Here is a 16531-nt window from a genome sequence, read left to right on the forward strand (position 1 = left end):
TAAAATGTGCAAAAGGTAGATATGTGAGTAACATTTTCAGCATGGTTAAATGCTAAAACTAGTTGTTCAGATAATAATAATAATACCTTACATTTATATAGCACTTTTCTCAGTACTCAAAGCGCTTTACATATGAACAGGGGAATCTCCTCAACCACCACCAATGTGCAGCATCCACCTGGATGATGCGACGGCAGCCATATTGCGCCAGACCGCTCACCACACACCAGCTTATTAGTGGTGAGGAGACCAAGTGATATAGCCAATTAGTATGAGGGATGATTAGTAGGCCAATGGGCAAGTTTGGCCAGGATGCCGGGGCACACCCCTACTCTCTTCGAAGGACATCCTGGGATTTTTAATGACCACAGAGAGTCAGGACCTCGGTTTAACGTCTCATCCGAAGGACGGTGCTTTTATTGACAGTATAGTGTCCCCATCACTATACTGGGGTGTTAGGACCCACACAGACCACAGGGTGAGCACCCACTGCTGGTCTCACTAACACCACTACCAGCAGCAACCTGGTTTTCCCAGGTGGTCTCCCATCCAAGTACTGACCAGGCTCAGCCCTGCTTAGCTTCAGTGGGCAAGCTGTCTTGGGCTACAGGGTGATATGGCTGCTGGCGGTATAGATAGAAAGAGCTTAACATTTTTTTTTAAATGACACCAAGACCATGTCTATGGGTTCAAGAATAACAAAATACTGGCCATTTTAAACTCGAAAGTCATTTATTTTGTCTCATTGTTTTCCATTTTGCGGGTGGTAAAACTACTGTGTAGGTGGTTCAAATTCATTTAAATTTCGCTCACTTGTAGTTTAGCAATTAAACTAAATGTCTATTACAATTTCAAGAATGTTTTCTGCACATCGCCTGAGGAAATCCGAAGTTGCGTCGAGGGGAACCAAACTGACAGCCGCGACAGCGGAGATTATCACGTACCTACAAGGCTTGCGTCTGACCTGCAGCTATCATTCTGGCTTGGTGGGATGTCAGCCAGCGAGTCCCTTGATTCTGACCGTGTTCTTTTACTACTCAGAGTCTAAAACAAGGAGGGCATATTAAGTGTTCATTGTATTTTCATTTTAACCGAGCAGCTATGGTTGCGCGTTTCACACACCTCTCCAGAGCACGTTGACACTGACTGACCATCCGACGCATGCGCTTTTAACTTGTAAACGCAAGGGTGTATGGGTAATGTAGTCTCTGCTCTCGGTGGGACGAATAAGGAAGCGTACATTAACGGCGCCCTGAAAAGCCGCAGCGCAGCAAAGGATTCAATTAAACCTCTGATTTTTATACAGATGTGCAAATGAGCGTTCCTGTACGCTAAAAGCACGTTCTGGGCGCACGGAGAGGTGGTGGTACGCTCAAGAGCTATTTTTAGAAGTGGCGGTACTGAGTACCGGGGCGTTCCGGCCCACTTAAAGCACTGCCTTCATGTCGTTTTATTTATTCACTGTAAAAATATTTTCTGAATTTGTAAGTAAAGTTAGCATTAAATTTGTTTTACAATTTTAAATGAATTTTTGCTTTTATTATAATTATAACTTAAATAACTGTAAATATTTATTAAAAATCATATGACATTTTTTTAAATCAAAAAGACAAATAACTTGATTCTCAATAATAGCCATGGAAAACAAACTTCTCATTTTCAAAGCCTCATACAGCTTGTGCCTATGTGCGTTGAATTTGAGAGCGCTTTAAGCGTTTATTGTGTCTTTCAGCACATTACATATATGACCCATTCTGTCTAAATGAGTGGGATGTTTTCAAGTACTCTATTAATTAAACATCTAATACGTTTTCTGAGAGTGAAATGATTAATACTAAGATGCGTGTCATGTCTGACATCTTGGTTTCGGTTTAAAAACATGCAGGAATTTGAAAATAAAATGCAGGACTTGCTTGATGTTTAAATAGTTATAAACAGAGATAAAGTTCGGGACTGATTTATGTTAAAAAGTTATTAAGATCAACAAGACTCGCGCTGACTGACAGATCCGAAACGCAACGCACAGACAAGCAAGTACCTGCACTGACAGAATAGTAAAAAAACATCTGTTCTGGAAAGATTTTACGAAAGCATATTAAGCATTACAACAAACTTGTTAAGCTCATTATTAAATATGTCCATAGCCTACAGCGTTTGCGCGAACAGAACGAATTGTTTAAAAAAACTTTCTCATTAATCTTCATCTAAATTAATAAATAATCAGATATTCGTTTATAATTTCAAATAACAGCTCTATTATTTAAAGTCAGTTTTGACTTAGTTCAAAACAAGCAAAATGATTTTAAACAATAAGGTAATTAGAAAGATGTAATATAAATGTTTCAGTTGTTATTTACAATTACAATTTATCTAACTTTTTATGTTAATTGCAATTCATGTCATAATAATCTTCAGTATAAATTTTGCTTTTAAAATGTTACATTTTCATATTTTTATCTATTTACTTGTTAATTTTATATTCACCTTGACAATGAAGCTGGCTTTAACTTGAAGTAATTAAAAGAGGACCGAAGTCATAGAGACACAGAGTTATTAACGAATATTTTATTATCAGAGTGCAGCATTTTATCAAGGGTTTCTGGTCTTGTGTAATTAAATAAAATAAAATAAACTAAAAGGGTAGTTTTTAACAGTTGGATTAAAAGACGTTTGATATTAGCAGCGTTTTAAAACTAATTCCAAAACATCTCGCGTTTCTAAATAAGGGACGCGCAGAAAATGTCATTCATGTAATTTTATAGATTACACTCATTCACTTCACACACATATTATACGTGCTTTAAGGGCTTTATAATTTAGCTGTTCCAGTAAACACGTTATGATGTCTGGCCGAATATTTTTTCTGTTATTCGGATGAATTCGTTATTCGTTTTAAAGCCATTATCCGTGCCCTTGGGAATAACGTATTCTGCTTCGGGCACATCCCTAATATATATATTTATTTATTTATGTTTGACGAATGCTTATCAGTACATTACTTTTTGGTTTCTTCAACTTTAAAGATGAATATTCGCATTAGAGATGGGCAATTTTTTGCAATAGCACATTATATTCAAAATTTTGAGCTCATAAAAAAGATTTTTCGCTTATTTAAATGACATGTTCATGTTTTTATGCACTTTTAGATTTGGTGCAATTTCCCAAACGCTTATAATTAGGAAATACACACAACACGCTTAACTTATATTTTCTTATATTTCTACTTATATTCCTACAGTTCAGTAATGCAGAAAAGCGCAACACAACCATGTTAAAGCTATTAAACGTTCAGATGCAAAAATGAACTAAATGTAAAATTAGATAAATTAGTGATATTGCGTAAATGCGCTCGGTCTCTTCAAAGGTCTTCGCGAGTTATTTTGTTATAAGACAGTTATCATATATCACGTCTCTTCTACTGTAAGTACACGGAAAAAAATAAGACAAATGATGCGTGTTTGAGTCGAAATTTTATGAAGAATATGTCACTGTTTATGTAACTGGCAAAGAAAACTTCGCCAACGAAAGGTTTGCCAAAAAAGCCTGCATTTGTATGGCATCAAAGAGTATCTCCTAAACACAGAAAATCCGTGTCATGTTACTTCAATATCATAGAGTATACGCTCAGCATGAAGTCAAGCACACAAATTGTCGTCAGTATGGCCTACATGAAACACGACTGCCATCTACAGGTTTTTGTATTTCCTGCATCCCCCACCAAACCCCCCTTCTGCGGGATCTCGCAGAATTTCGGAAGTCCTCGCTGCATTCTGCTCTCAGAGACGCGCATTTTTAAGGGCCACATCTGTAAGACGTCATATTGCCGATCGGTCTGCGCGGCGCCACAAGAAGCTAAACAAGCGCTGAGCGTTGGGTTAAATAAGACCAAGATGAAGACCTCAATGGTGGGTACAGCCATGCACATGAGTGAAAAAAATACAGCAGAGTAGAATGTCTATTCAAGCGTGAGATTTATTTTTTAAACGTGAGATTGAGGCTGAATGCGTGACTGTCACGCAAGATGTGTGAGTGTTGGCAACCCTGAAAAAAGTTATAACGTGTACGTGTAAAAATTATAAGTAGGCTATATTATTGCAGTTGAATATATATTAAATATCACTCTTTTCAAACCTATGTTTACAGGTTTGTAACAAATAAAGTTTTTCTTCCGATGTGACGTGAATATAGACATCGCTAAGACACATGACAATCTGGGCGGCAACGTCATCAGAATGCAAAGAATTATGGGTATGTTTGGCCAGTTTACATGGACTGGCATAGCAGGCTAGTGTTCTGGCATGAAAATAACGAAAAATTAGCGTGAAAAACAGAATATAATCCTACAAAATGCAGCAGGCTAAAGAAAACATTGTACACCATACCGCCTAAAACTAAATCCTAATACAATGACGATATATGTGAGTGAGAGAGAGGGTAGCAAGAAGAGTCTCGGTTCGAGCCCCGGCTGGGGCAGTTGGCCTTTCTGTGTGAAGTTTCTGCATGTTCTCCCTGTGTCAGCGTGGGTTTACTCTGGTTTCATCCCACATGCCAAAAACACGCAAGTTAGGCAAATTGGAGATACCAAATTGTCCCTCCCCCAACTTTTGTATGAATCAACTTGTCTGAATAAAACTTGTGTATGGATTACCTGGTTCTCGCCATGAGCCGTACATGCTGGAATGGCGTTAAGAAATAAAGGAAGACGAAGAAGAAGAAGAGAGAGAGAGAGAGAGAGAGAGAGAGAGAGAGGCACGGTCGCGATCGAACAGGAAACAATAAAACATACTCCGTCATTTTGGTTATACAGGAGTCAGGACATCATTCAAACTGCAAAGTGTTTACACATATTTGTACACTCAATGCAGCATTGTGCTTTTGTCAAACTGTAAACTTGTCAAACTGTAACTTAACCAAAAACTCTCTCTCTCAAATGTATTTTAATTGGTAATATTATTTTATACAGAAATATATTTTTATAATTAAGATGAAAATAAAGTTAGTGTTAATTAAAATGTTAAGGGAAACAAATATATTGATATGAAATATACCAAATTAATTTAAATTTCGTTCAGATACAATTACCAAACATATCTCAGTCTTTTTATTAATTTAATTATTAAATAAGTCGTCAGTGCACTACAAATACTCTGGTTCTATGCCTTTATTAATACAAATTATTTTATCTTGGGTCTCCTTACTGCTGCTATCCATGCCATGCGTCGCCTTTTTGTCACCTCTGAAACATGGCTTGTAGTAATATTTTTCCACGTTTGAAAACGATAAAAGGATTTTCCGTTTTAAAGCTTTATGGCACGTATCATGAGAACGACTATTCCAGTTTATAACACAGCAAGTAGACGACATTTTGAACACTACGTTCTTTCCTCCATGCAAAGAAGTCTGGCGACTGTACGTTCGTGCCGCGGATTCCCAAAATGCTTTGCGTTCACCACTGGGAATACGTCATGATGACGACACACTGGCGATGTCTATAAATGCTTTAAAATGTATTTTGAAATATGTTATTTGTTTTCACCAATTTGGCAATTTGAAAATATATTTTTGCTATATATATATGTATTTTATATTTAAGTACACTATACCTAAAACTAGTTTTACCTTAACCAGTTTATTCTTTGATCACAAGTCACAGAAACAGACAATGTGATTCATATAAGTGTAAGTGTGAAGAAACTGAGCTCAGTGCTGGCATTGACATTGTGGCACTGTCATCAATTCCAGCCAGGATATAATTTGTGTTCATCAAAACAAGATCAAGTTTCACATAAATGTGACCAGTCACAGAAAGTAGGGACACAAGTCGGATCTGTGGCATTTTGAGTTATTCTTAGATTCTGAAAGTGCAGTTTCTAAGCTTTCCAACGATGTGTAACATGGAAATCTGATAAGATTTGGAGAAGTTGTGGCCATTTGAATATAACACATTCAAGAAAGAGAATGCAGAGAAAATTGAGAAAGAAAAGTTAACACTTTTCCCTGCCTGGAGAGACAATATGACTCATGAATACTACATTTAATACAGCAGGCTATAACATTTCAGTTTAACAAGTCATTTAAGCATTGCAATACAATTTACTTATCAAAACTCTGCCGTGGCAGAAAAAAGGTTGGGAAATCATTCACCTTTCGGCGAAATTCGCCGTTTTGAAGCCAAAAAAGGTGACCCACGTAAATCGTCTAGATTCAGTGAGAGAACATTTTTGGGGGACGGGGGTATGTGGGCGTTGTTTGTAGACGCGCCCTTCGCCGTCATCGAAAAAGTATCCCAGAGATTAGGATTGTTTGAGTTCATGCTGCGCTGCAAAAACCGACAGGCAGGTGACATCAAAGTATCACGAGAGTGAATCGAGAAGTCATAAGGAAGTTTGCTTTGGAATCGCTCTCGCCCTACTGTGATGTCATCGGTCTTTCTTTGTTCTTCATCAAACACGCTTGTTGAAGATGAGTAGAGCGACTGCCTTCGGGGCGTAAAGTTGTTAACCGTTGTTAACTCTTTCCCCACCAGCGTTTTAAAAAAAGTTGCCAGGCAGCACCAGCATTTTTCATGATTTTCACAAAAGTTTAATGCCTTCCAGAAAATGTTCTTCTTCAAATATATAAACAAACAATGTATCAGATGAAAGAACAGACCCTCTGCTTTCAAACAAAAAACCCCGTTTCATCCTACCTTCATTAGTTCTCTTTTAATCACCTCTCAAACATGGGTAGGTTTCTTTAAAAACACCCAATTTTTAGCAAAAAGCTGAGATAATTCCATTTTTGTGAAGGACTTTTGATAGAGATCAGATGCAGAGCGATCTTTAAAACATACACAGAGTTCTTTCTCTTTGATGTGAGGCGTTACTTCCGGGTTGTATAAGTTGCGGAAGTGGGCCACCTGGTGGATAATAGCGGTATTGCAGAAAGACGGAAAATCTCGTCATTGGCTGGGAAGCGTTTTCTCTAAATTGACGAGATATCTCGTCAATGGCGGCAAAAGAGTTAAACTATAGCAAATGAAGCGGAACCGCTCTGTGGGCCCCAAGTGCCTAAGTACTCCAGGCCCACAGGTTGCCCCAATTACTTTGTCTGCAATTGAGGAAAACAACTTTTGGCCCCTGGGCTTGGCCCCCTTGGGGCCCCAAATTATGTTGCCCACTGACAGTTTATTTCACCCACTGGCAACTTATGCATTGACCATTTGCCCACTTTTCTGACCATTAGCACATTAAATTGCCCAACTGCCATTTATGGCTTTGAAGGCCACTGGGTGCCCGAAATACTTTATGTCTGCAAATGGGAAAAATTAGGGCCTCTGGGCTTGGCCTCCTTGGGCCCCCAAGTTATGTTTCTCACTGAAAGTATATTTCACCCACTGCCAATTTTTGCAATGACCATTCGCCCACTAGTGTTGGGCGAAATGCCCCATTTTGAGATCGTCCTAGCGTCAGCCTGTGAGATCGGCGATACACGATAGTATCGGAGGGCAGGGCAGTAGTTTACTCATTTTTATATTTGTAAATTTTTTGCTCATTATAACAAGTCACTTGATTGGTGGACAAAAAAGAACAAGAGCAACAAACGTCATGACCGTGACCTTCTTAAAACTAATGCCATTAATGCGAGCACGTCATTAAAACCCTAATCATGATTACTTAATAATTGTAAAAACATGCATCTGCATGCGCGCACATATAAACAATTCAATGCATTTGTTTAGTGATGTTGCAGAAGGCTACATGTGTTAAGCAGTGATGCTCTCAGATGTGCCTTTTTAAACAAATTGGTCCAGCGGAACGCAATCATATTTTAAACACAATCATATTTTAAACACGAGGGACGTGTTGCTACAACTCATTATAATGCATATCATAAACAGGATTAATAGTAATCTGACTTCGGACAGAGCGCTCTCTCTGCACGTACGCAAGAGTGAGAGAGGCGCAAATATGCAGCGGGTCATATTTTAAACAAAAAAGTAAAGTTTGCCTCAGCTTGCATGAAACGCATTAAACGGAACAAAGACATGAGGATTTCTACTTTAGTTTATGTTTAGACTTCGGACAGATGCGAGAGCGCGTGCACATGAGACAGAGAGAAGCGCAGCTGTTCATGACACAATGGATTTGCTAGAAGGAGTCCAAGACGCACGCATTAAGTGCAGGTACGTGCAAGAAGGAATTCTCTCTTTACAAGCTCTCCGCGTAAAGCGAAGCTCACAAACCCTCATCCGAGGAAAAGCATGCAATGTGGGTGTTAATGTAAAACTATGATAATAATAACCATTCATCAACTATCGTCATGACTATCGCCATGAAAGCCCGCCACTGGCGATATGTCTGAAGATCGTCGATACACGATACTATCGTCTATCGGCACAACCCTATCGCCCACTATTCTGCCCATCGGCATACTATTCTGCCAATTGGCCATTTATGTCTCTGAGGGCCCCCTGGGGGCCAGAAATACTTTGTCTGCAAATGGGAAAAATTAGGGCCCCTGGGCTTGGCCCCCTTGGGGCCTCAAGTTATTTTGCCCACTGACAATTTATTTCACCCACAGGCAATTTATGCATTGACCATTTGCCCACTTCTCTGCCCATTAGCACATTAAACTGCCCATCTGCCATTTAAGGCTCGGTGGGCCCCAAGTGCCTAAGTACTCCAGAGTTATGCTGCCTACTGACAGTTTATTTCACCAACTTATGCAATGACTTATGCAGTTGGCAACATATGCAATGACCATTCGCCAACTATTCTGCCCATCGGCACATTATTCTGCCCATTAGACATGTATTGCTGTGTGGGGCCCCTGGGGGCCCAATGACCCAGATGGACAAATGCTATGAGGGCCCCAAGTTACTGAGTACCCCGGGCCCACTGGTATCCCCAAATACTTTATGTCTTCCATTGGGCAAAAGAACCTAGGGCACCTGGGCTCGGCCCCCTTGGGGCCCCAAGTTATGTTGCCCACTGACAGTTTATTTCACCCGCTGGCAACTTATGCAATGACTATTCGCCCCCTTCTCTGCCCAATTGCAAATTAAACTGCCCATTGGCCATTTATATATCTGAAAGGCCCCTTGGAGCCCAATGACACAGAAGGCCCCAGGCTCTGGGGGCCCCAAGTGCCTGAGTACCCCAGGCCCACTGGGGGCCTGAAATACTTTGTCTGCTACTGGGCAAAAATTAGGACCCCTGGGATTGGGCCCCCAAGTTATGTTGTCCAGTGTTTATTTCAGGTGGATAATCAAGTGTTTATGTCCAGTTGTTACATAATTATTATATGGTTATGTGCTTTTTATATATATGCAGATTACTTATCACTTAAATAATAGTTCTATGAATGAGGCAAGGCTTTCAAAAAGAACTCTTTAATTTATTTATTTTTATTTATTTTTATTAATTTTTTAAAATTTGATCAAATTTTATTTTCATAACAAATTAAATTTTATTTTATTATAAAAATTATTATAGGATGAAAACTTTTTACAACATTTAATTAAGAATAATACTAAAACTTTAACATTAATGAATAATTAATAAAACAAGAACATAAAAAAATAAGAACATAATAATATTAAAACTATTTACAATAAAAAACAGATTAAAATACATTTAATTAAATTAATTAATTAAATTAAAATTCCAGGTCCTTTAAAAAACTAAAACCCAAAGTATTTGCGATCTCTGTCGCCATGTTTTGTTCTGAAAGGAAGAAGAAAAGTTAGTTATGCAGCTGAGTTTTTCATGCAGCGGAAACACAGAGTCCACAATTGAACATCTACGTGGTTGCTCCTTGATCTCTTCATCCGCCTTCCCCACATCACAAGTAATTCCTTCAATAAAACAAAGCAATGGTTTAATTTTTAGGTTAGAATGGAACAGTGTACCCTCACTAAGATTACACTTGTCACGTAAGACTTACCCAACAGCTACTCTATGAGGTCTGCCTCCTCCCTTGTAATAGGGGAGGGGGTCCTCTCCATATAAAAGTCACATGGTGACAAGGTCATCGAGGCTGGGGTAAAGAGGGGGGAAGAAAGACATATCGAAATCAGGGCCAGTTGAGGTGGCAGGGGGAAGACTGGGGCTCAAGGAAGAGGTGGTAGTTGGGGAGGTGACAGTGGGGCTGAGGGAAAGGTGGCAGTTGGGGAGGTGACTGTGGGGCTGACATCAAGTGTGGCAGGGATGGGACATGGAGGGGGTAGCTGGAGTGGTGGAGGCAGGAAAAGCAAGAGAGACACAGATCAGTTTAATTGCATGTTATAGGAGAGTTGTGGGGCAGCATTAAGACTTCAGTAAAAATCTAGGACCTACTTGCACTCTCTTGCAGCTCCACTAAGGTCAGCATGGGGATGGCAGGTTTGCTGGCCGCCAGCTGCATCAAGGCCCTCATGGTGACCTCCCACTCCATTTTTTTAAATAATTTGATTCTTCTCATTGCTCTGAAAAAGAAAAACATAACCTTGTTGAGTAACAGTATCATTGAGCACAAAGAATTAATTAAATGTCTAACACAAATTACTTACAGACACATCTTCGTGGCATTTGAATAAATGTTTTTCGAAATATTTGTTGCACAACGTGCAGGTTTGTCCACCAAGGAGAACCCTGCCCCTTGCCAACTTTTGCCACAGCTGGCGCTCCTTGACATTGGCAATTTTATGGCTGACCCGCAGGTGCTGTTTAAAATTGACAATGTGCTTTTTACACAGAGGGCACTCAGACTTAGGTGTCTGGTGAAGAAAACCAAAGAGAAAGGAAATCACTTGACATTGTCTCTTAAGCATGTAAAAGCAGTACAAGGACAGTGTAAATGTGTCTGCCTTAAAAATGCACAGTTAAAAGGTCAAATTCAGCTCACAAGCACATAGGTACAATGCAAAGGCCAGAGGTCAAAGTCAGCTCACGTGCATGCGAGGCCTACCACAGATGGCGTAAAAGACAAATGTGAGACTGCAAACCCACATGCTTTAATATCTAAGAGTGTTAAATGTGGATGGCACATGTAAAAGACACAAGCACATAGGTACAATGCAAAGGCCAAAGGTCAAAGTCAGCTCACATGGATGCAAGGCCTACAACAGATGGTGTAAAAGACAAAAGGGAGACTGCAAACCCACATGCTTTAACATTTGAGAGTGTTAAATGTGGATGGCACATGTCAAAGACACAAGCACATAGGTACAATGCAAAGGTCAAAGTCAGCTCACATGGATGCAAAGGCCTACAACAGATGGTGTAAAAGACAAAAGTGAAGGTCTTTACACACCAGGACGTTTTTCGGGCGTGTTTATCGTCGACGTTTAACGTCTCGTGACTCAAGAACGAGCGCCAATGTGAGTGCGCACACCCACGCGAAAAGCGCGACGCGCAAAAGTTGGCCGACCAATGAGATTGGCGCTTTTGTTCACGTGCCTGGCGCTGCTGAAGTTCCAGTAAAACACGACTTGGTGGCGCTCAAGCACAAAATGGTCTTGCGGAGCACGTGGAACAGGTAAACACACAAAGAAGATGCATCGAGGCTGTGGAGGTTTATGAAGGTGTCGGAGTTCCTCACATCATCGACTGAATTTCGAAGGTAACGTGATATATATAAGAACATTACAATACATAGCTGTGTGGGCCATATGATTAGATTAAACTTTGTTGTCATTACACAAGCACAAGGCAACGAAATGCAGTTAAGGTCTAACCAGAAGTGCAAAAGCAGTATAAAAAGTGCAGGGTATCAATAATAATTGCATAGGTGCAGGATTATATAATACGATGTAAACACTTACTATGTATGGGTGGTACTATGAACATAATATACAGAAATGTACAAATGGATATGTACATAATAAACTAAACAGAACAGTAGTGAAATTAATATTTAAGTACTGCATGAATGAATTTGTATTGTAGTCAGTTAAGAGTGCAATGGCTTAAGTTATTGTGAATAGTTATTCTAATATTCAGTACACAGGGGTGCAAACGATGCAATTCAAGTAGTCCAGCAGTGCAAATGAACAGGGAGTACGAAATAGACAGTCCAGTAGTGTATTGAACAGACCAGTAGTGCAAATCTACATGTTAACTGTGCAAGTAATAAAAAATTATTATTGGTGCATTACATTACGATATGTAATGCACTGACATTGAACACTTCATACCATGGCATGTTCCCTGTACACCGTGATATCACATGTTTTGTTGTTTGCACCATAGTACTTCATTGTGTGTAACTGGAACCTGTTGTACACAAACGTGGACAATTACACTGCTTCATGTTCAAAGAAAAATGTTTGGTTATTATATTCATTGCTTCTTCCTAACCCCAAATAGCTTGGAGAAATCTAAAATGCAAGCCAAACCAAAGGTGGGGTTTTAGGAGGTTAATTTGTGTTCTGTGTATAGGTAACATCTGCTGCATTTGTTCAGCCAGATAAAATACCATGAATCTAAATTACATTTGTAATCAAATATTGACCTCATGGATATTGTGGCATGGCCCTCAGTGTGAAAGATTGTTTCTGATGAAAACTAAATTTATCTTTACAGTGTTCACAGCAATATTTCTGCTAAAATGTGAGCAAAAGTGAGAAGGCCCCAGCAAGCACGTCTTCAGGATCATCCAGCACCAGCCGTGACAAGGTCCAATCTAAACAAAAGAAAACAGTCCGAGACGAACCTCTGGAGATGTACCTCTTATCAAAAGATGCTAAAGGGAAAAAAATTGAAAGCGAAGCACAGAAGAGAGAAAGAAGAGCACAGAAGGAGCGCTCTGCCAGTTTTGGGTCACACCTATAGATGTTTATTATATACCATTTTATTGTACATTTCATAGATATGTTTATTTGCACTACAGTTCACTTAGACTTCTATCATTGTGACTTATTTGCTCTACAGCTCTGCCAGTTCTTGTTCACACAAATTAATGTTTATTATATACCATTTTACTTATGTATTTTAAGTGTTTATACATTTAAGAAATACATTTGAAAATGTCTAATTTCTAAATGTTGATTTGCACTACAGTCATTGTGACTTTTCTGGAGTGGACCAACATTTCTGAATCCTGTTTTATTTAATTTAAACTGTCATGTCTCTGATTGTTATTGCAAACTGCAGTTCATTCACAAAAATAAATGTTTGATTAAAAAAACTAATTGTAAATAACGTGACATTTTGGCACTATGCTTGTACATTAGTATTGTTGACCTTTTATTTTAATAACTACATACCTAATTATTGCATCATTATATTTATAGGCAACACTTACCAATTTGCAGGAGTATTAACATTTTGGGGCACAACAAAAATGGTGGTTCCTTGTTCTACCCACCCAACCTCTATAAAACGAGTATATTGGTTAAAATGAGAACTTAAATCTTTAGCTAAATCACAAAATACAATACATTTGGCAGGAAATTTGAGAATATTGTTAACAGAGAAAATGCTTGTAAAAGATTTGTTTAAAAGTACACACATCGGATCACCCATTACCTTATATTTTGTGAAAGAGTTTTAATTTTGATATAACGTGTTCTATCAAAAATAGTTAATTTTATCTGGAGATGCTGATATATTAACTAATGATAAAAGAATCAAATCAAATAGATTTCATTTAAAAATGTATTCAAGATCACGGAGATATTGTTTGTACAAAGATTATATATATATTCAAGAGCCATGTTTGTTTGTTTGTTTGCCCGTTAACCAAAAATCGTATATGAATGGTTATTGACTACACGCGAGTGGCTCTCTTCTTCTGTGTGACAAGTGAGTGTCAGAACAGACGCATAACTTCTCGCAGCGCCACCCTGTGTACCGGCATATATCTGTTTTGTATTAGGTGCCATCTAGTGTCCAGGGAGTGAAATTGCACCTCACTCGGCTCAGCGCCAGTAAAAATCGTTTGGGTGTGAAAGCAGAAAAACGTGACGTTAAACGTCGACGATAAACGTGCACGAAAAACGTCCCGGTGTGTAAAGACCTTGAGACTGCAAACCCACATGCTTTAACATCCGAGAGTGTTAAATGTGAATGGCACATGCAAAAGACAAAAGCATATATTTACAATGCAAAGGTGAGAGGTCAAAGTCAGCTCACCTGGATGCAAGGCCTACCACAGATGGCGTAAAAGACAAATGTGAGACTGCAAACCTGCATGCTTTTACATCTGAGAGTAGGGATGGGTATTGTTTGGGTTTTTTGCGGTAGGCTACCGGTGCCAAATCGATACTTTTAAAACGGTTCCGGTGCCTAAACCAGTACTTTGAGGGAAAAAAAGGTCACAAAATGCCTGTGGATGAAAGAACTGCTTTTTATTGAAACATACAATTTCTTTAAATTAAAATTTTAAATGGTAAATGGACTGCATTTATATGGGCTATTCTACCGAATTGGTGCAAATTGACACTTCAAAACTTCTTGAAAAAAGTGTGTTTTTTCCTGCAAGCTTTGTAGTCATAAACATAGTAGAACATCTAAGGAACATCTAAGGAACATTAATCTACTGATTGGACACTTTAGTTTCCTAGCATGTTTTTATACCGTTTCGAAATGTTTTCTCTCTCCCAAAATTTGTCACTACCGAAACACAACAACATTTGATATAAAAATTTGGTTTTTAATAGCCTATTCTGATTTTCTTTACATTAACCTTCTAAATGTATTTTTTAAATTTTTTTAAAGACAGTGTCATGGTTATATTGATTAGAAATATTATTTTAACAAAACTATAAGAGTGGTTCATCAAATTAAATGCATTTTGAAAGTAATATTTCACTGTAATTGCCATACATGCACTGATACAGTTTTCAAATTCAAGGATTCATTAGTTTAAATTTTTATCTAACTAAATAAAATTATGTCATCTTTTCTGATAACAAAACCTATTTTATTTTTCCAGAACATTATTTGTTTCGGTCGTGACATCAAATATTCGGTAGTGACGACCATATTGGATTGTCCATATTTTGTGTAAAAAAAAGTCATTAGTGAGTCAAAAATGGTTGGCATTATGCAGTCAAAACATACAGCACAAAAAAAAAACTAACGCAACACCACATAAAAGCACTTTGCACTGAAATTACGCTGAAGAGATGGCAGATAGTTCAGACCTTGAAGAGATGCAAGATGCTGTGTTGATTTTCACATCTCTTGAGAAAAAGATGACAATGTATGTCCATCTTAAACTTCAGGCCCACAGTATAAACTACAGAATTTGGTGTGTGTGCACCCATGTCCATCTGTAATGTTGGTGTACACATGTGTGCCTGTTTTTCCATTACACATTCTAACTTCGCTAAACCTCCTTAACTGATTCTCTTGTTGCTGAGTTTGACTTTTTTGAGTTTGAAGTAAACTTAATTTTTTATTTGATTTGAGGTAGGTTGAATACATTTTCATATAAAAGAACTAGTGAACGACCGATATATCGGCCGATTTTTGCGAGTTTTATGTGTATTGGCATTGGCCGATTTGTGGCTGCTGTGTTCACAGAGTTTTTCCGGCATTATTTACAGACAGAAATATAGTTTTTTAAGTTTAATAAAGTTACTTTTTTAAATTGAGACTTATAAAAATGACACGATGATGCCAAATGTTACAAGTAAACTAAGTGAGCAAAAGAAGTATCGGCTCAAGAAAATAGGCTCTCTCAGTCTGTCCGCTCTACTTTCATCTTTCCATCTATGCATGTTGGTGATTCCTCTCTCTCTGTAGCTATCTCTACAAATTAACCAAAGATATTTACATTTACATTATTAGTGTGAGCCTGCCCTGTCTACACTTAACAATGACATGTCAATTTACAATGATACTGATAAGTGCTATCTGTTATGTCATTTATATAAAGTAATCAGTCAAAGTCCCGCTAAATTAGCGCAGAAAGTTTTCCTAGAGACCAGAGGTTGAATCATATAGTCTTCATTTATATCAATAATGAGTCAAGCTTCTACTGTATGAATTAATTAAATTATTTTTGGCCTAGTTCATTTTATCTTAGTTTGTAGTCCTAGTCAAATCACGTACAACATTACAGAAATATGACTAACAAATTATTTGTACTGAAAAAGAATATATGTGCACATGAAAGTTTCTATTTATTTATTAAAATAAAGAAATAAGTGTCATTTTATCACTACCGAAACAATCACGTCACAACCGAAATGTCAACAAATGTTTCGGTTGTGACTGTTTCGGTTGTGACGATTTAAGCTAACTTTGATCCTACTGCTAAGATACTAATCAGTACGTAGTTAACTAGCACAGTTCTCGACATTGAAACATGAGTAAAACCTAAATGACCAGTAGAAAAAATCAAAAAAACTTAATTAATCATTGAAAACGTGTGATCGGTAGTGACATTCATAAATGTCACACACTGATTTCCAAACTTTTGATCACATTTACTTCAAAACCATGGGACTGATCTACTCACCATGTCACCACAAGGGAGAGAGGCACAGACAAAGTTTCTGGTTCAAAATGAAGGGGAGTGGCTTAAAGCATTATTATATTATTGACCAAACTATGCAATG

The 16531-nt window shown here is 38.1% G+C and overlaps 1 pseudogene; it reads right to left on the reverse strand.

Annotated features, from left to right (window-relative positions):
• Window positions 1-511: 511 nt before the first annotated feature.
• Window positions 512-628, reverse strand: LOC141369216 (5S ribosomal RNA; annotated as a pseudogene).
• Window positions 629-16531: the final 15903 nt, after the last annotated feature.

This window comes from Misgurnus anguillicaudatus, chromosome 12 (assembly GCF_027580225.2).
Source record: "Misgurnus anguillicaudatus chromosome 12, ASM2758022v2, whole genome shotgun sequence".
Classification (NCBI taxonomy): Eukaryota; Metazoa; Chordata; class Actinopteri; order Cypriniformes; family Cobitidae; genus Misgurnus; species Misgurnus anguillicaudatus.